The 4,380-nt window shown below is 36.6% G+C and overlaps 1 long non-coding RNA gene across 1 annotated transcript; it reads left to right on the top strand.

The window, feature by feature from the left end:
- The first annotated feature begins 2,570 nt into the window (after nucleotides 1-2,570).
- Nucleotides 2,571-2,988, top strand: LOC128502823 (uncharacterized). The gene is made up of 2 exons (XR_008355168.1): nucleotides 2,571-2,697; nucleotides 2,933-2,988. It is a non-coding gene; the product is annotated as an uncharacterized LOC128502823 (long non-coding RNA).
- The last annotated feature ends 1,392 nt before the right edge of the window (nucleotides 2,989-4,380 follow it).

Below are 4,380 nucleotides of genomic sequence, written 5' to 3'. Positions count from 1 at the left end.
CGCCCCTTTTATTTATTTTATACATTGAACCATTAGCTTTAGGAAAAACCATGAAATAAGAGGTTTTGGTTTAAAAGGTAGTGAAGAAAAGCTCTTATTATATGCGGATGATTTACTTTTTTTTTTAGAAGATACTGAAAAAGTGCTCCCAATAGTGATAGATACGGTTGAATCTTTTGGCAGATTGTCAGGACTTAAAATTAATTGGGACTAATCAACACTTCTCCCGTTAAACTCAGTAGGTACCCCCAAGGTAGGAGGTGTTAAGATCTTGAAGCAGGGGGACTCTTTGGAGTATTTGGGGATTAAAATCTCGAATAAAGTCGACTTCTTTATTAAGCAGAACCTTACCCCATTAGGTTATAAGATACAAAAAAAGGTGGGGATCTGGACAAAACTCCCGTTGTCACTGGCAGATAGGGTGAGTCTGGTGAAGATGATTGTTCTCCCGCAGGTTTTGTTTGTCTTGTCTGCCTCACCAGTGTGGATCCCGGATAAATGGTTTAAAGGTCTAGAAGCTGTACTCAGTAAATTATTGTGGGGAAGAGGCAGAGTGCGCATGAAATATGCCAAGCTCACCTCACTGGAGGGTGAGGGGGGTTGGGCATAACCCCACTTCAAATTATATTTCCTGGCAAAGAAAATCCGGAATTTGAAATTCAATGGATATGGGGGATTAATCCAGTTTTTCTTAGAAATAACTGGAAATTCTAACCCCATGGAAATGTTAGAAGCAGGTTTACAGTTGGAAAAGAAATTGGATAATACCTCTTTGGTGAAGTTATATAGAAAAGTGTGGCAGGAAACCAAATGTATCTGTAAAATCAAGGGTAGTTTACCCCAAACACAAATATGGTATAACTCAAAATTTATGGAGTTTCACAAAGGGTTAGGGAGTGATTTTTGGATTAATAAAGGGATTAGTTTTGCTGGACAGTTGTTCTCTGCTGGGTATATTAAGGATTTTGAGGAGCTCCAATTTGAATATGAGTTGCAAAATGGACACAAATTTTGGTATAATCAATTAGCTCACGCATATAATTGCACGGAAAATAAGAAGATTTTTGAGGTTGAGACACATGAGCTTTTTGAGTTTTTGCAGATAAGATCTATTGGGAAGAAGACACTTAACACTATTTATAAAATACTTTTAAGAGAAATGGATATAGGCTTCAGAGGCAAGATTAAAAAGAAATGGGAGGAAGAGATTGGTGCCATTGATGAGGCCTCTTGGAACCGTATCCTTAAGAACACAGGGTGTTGCACCGTTAATAAACAATATCAATTTACACAACTTAAAATTATTTATCGTTTATATTATTCTCCGCACCAGTTATGGAAGATTAAATGTAGGGATAAGTCAGATTGCCCCAGATGTGGGGTCCTTAATGCAGGTTTAATTCACTTATGGTGGGAATGTAATAAGATTCATAAATTTTGGGATGATATATTTTTGTTTGTGAAAAGTAAATTTATTTGTAATCTTGAAATGGATCCAAAGGTTTTGATTTTAGGTGATGTGGAAGAATTTGGTAGGCTAAACAATTTGTTTAAGAAAATCTTCTTCTTAGGGAGATTATTGATTCTTAGGAAATGGTTCGACAAAGGAGTACCCGTATTGACCCAGTGGTTAAATATGATTGAACAAATTAAAAAATATGAACATTATAGAAGTGCTGAATCAAAAAAGAAAAAAAAGGAGTTCCAACTCACATGGGGTTTATGGTAATAAATTTTTATTCTTATTTTTATTATACTTTTTAATATTTATTTATTTATTTTTATTTTTATTTTTTTTCCTTTCCTAGCAGACTTCGGGGGAGGGGGGGGTGAGAAAGAGAATAGCATTCTACAGGCATAAGTGTCACAATATTGTGAACGAAATTAATAAAAAAAAAAAAAGTATATAACTGAGCTAAATTGAGAATGTGTTGCAGACATTTGTGAAGATATAAAGACCAGCAAGGCTGTTTATTATTTTAATTATTTTATTTAAAATTCTAGAAAGCAAAAAAATGCATTCTCAGTCTTAATTTAGTAGTCTATGAAAAAGTCTATAATTTCTCATTTACACAGAGATTGTTAAAGTATAAATAAAGATATAAGAGGTTTAAAAAAAAAAAACCAGACGTTTAAAAAAAAGACATTTTTGCTAGGTGGTAGTTCAACTACACTTTTCCTGTTTTTCATTTTGTGTACCCACACATTATTTATTGTTTTTTTAATATTTTTTTACATTGTCCTCTGCAGTCCACAGACCAAAGAAGCCAATTTGTACCTTGTTTGTAGCTGTTATCAGCTAGTATATAAATGGCCCAAAACGTAAGCACACTCAGGGATTGATGGTTTATTCACAAAAATCAATGTTTCAGTCACTCACAGGAGACAGTGTATGTGTCATTAATTTAGCATTAACAAAATATTAAGTCTCAACAAGAAAAATATAAACGAAGAAAAAAAGACACATTTTCAATTTTACTTGCAACTACAGTAAGAGTCCAAAGTATATAACTTGTACTGATTTAAAGAATGCCTCATTTATTTTGGATTATAATTTGTTTAATTATTGATGAATGCTGATCTGTTTTGCAGGCTGAAGAAAAGGCAGATGCCTTGAACAAGGAGTTACTGATGACTAAACAGAAACTGATTGATGCAGAAGAGGAGAAGAGACGATTGGAAGAAGAATCTGCTCAGGTTGGTTGTAGTAACACAGTAGAGTGTATGATTGAAGAGATGTGTTGAATCCAAGCAGTGTATAATGTATACTGTGCTATTCAAGTGCACTAACGTCACGCAGTACAGTATTTATCTTAATCATAGAATTAATTAATTTGCACTTTGTATTAATGCACTTATACCCCAGCATATAAGTGTCATTTCTGACACCCAGCTTTATTGCTTGACAGTGAATATTTGCATTTTTCTGCAGCTGAAGGAAATGTGTCGCAGGGAGCTTGATAAAGCAGAGTCAGAAATAAAGAAAAACAGCTCTATCATTGGAGACTACAAACAGGTACAAAAACTACAGAAAGCTTGCGTCTGTCCTCACTAACAATATTACATTGGATGTATTTAACAACTTTATATGTACCTCTGTGTGTGTGTGTGTGTGTTACATCCATGCACTTATTTACTTAGATCTTATTTTATGGAAGTGCTTAAACCTGTGCTGTCACTAATTCTTGTATTTCTGTCTAGTGTGAGTTAAAACATGTTTCAATATTTGTACACGACTACCCTTTTCTTTGTAATAGCTTTGCATTAAGTAATATAGGGGGGCGTGCATCCCACAGGCAGAATAATTGGCCAGAGGTCAATCATTACATCCGGCTAAATGCCGTATATGTTTGCACTCTTAATGTGAAACTGCTTATAAGATACTTACATATTTTAATTTGCATTATAAACTATAAATTTCTGCAGCTCATATGTCTTCTTTATAAAAAATACTACCTATTTTAAATACAAAGCTGTATGCTAATTTTATAATTACCGTATTTGCTCGATTATAAGACAAGGTTCTTTTCAGAGCAGATGCTCTGAAAAATACCCCTAGTCTTATATTCAAGGTCATCCTATAATTCGACCTTAAATAGAGGTCTTAATATAAGACTAAGATCCAGATCCCCCGCAGCGCTGCAGGGGACCTGGATCCTCCTCTCTGGTAACCTCCGCTGCTGCCGGCACTTCCTCTGGGCCTTCTATGACAGAGCACTGGCGGGACATGACCTTCCAGTGCTTCATCATAGAAGTGCCGGCAGCAGCAAAGGTTCTCTGCGCACATTGCGCAGACGTTCACCGGTTGCCAGAGAGGAGGATCCTCCGCAGAGCTGCAGGGGACCTGGATCCTCCTCCCTGGCAGCCGGTAAAAGTCTGAACAATGCCCTGCCGGGGCTTCTATGACTGAGCACCGGCATGACCTTCCGGTGCTCAGTCACAGAAGCCCCTGCAGAACTAACTGGCAGCAGAGGTTGTCTACACGCATCACGCAGACGTCCACCGGCTGCCCCCACTAAACACCAGGGAGTCTGAAGCACGGGGGACAAGCCTAGGGATGCATTGGTAAGACAGGGGGAGGGGGCTGGGTGGCATATGGGTGGGGAATAAGGCATTTCTGGGGGGCAGAGTGGCATATAGGGGGTATAAGGTATAACAGGGGGCCTGAGATTGGCAAATAAAAGGAAATAAAAACAAAAAAAATATTTACATTAGTTAAAACTTTTTACTTATAGGGTAGTCTTATATTCAGAATTTTCTATTTTTCCTAAATTAATATTCATATTTTGTAGGGCTGCAACAACTAATCGATAAAATCGATAATAATCGATAATGAAATTCGTTGCCAACGAATTTCATTATCGATTAGTTGAATCGATT

Source organism: Spea bombifrons, chromosome 8, assembly GCF_027358695.1.
Source record: "Spea bombifrons isolate aSpeBom1 chromosome 8, aSpeBom1.2.pri, whole genome shotgun sequence".
Lineage (NCBI taxonomy): Eukaryota > Metazoa > Chordata > Amphibia > Anura > Pelobatidae > Spea > Spea bombifrons.
This window is presented reverse-complemented; position numbering and strand designations above follow the sequence as displayed.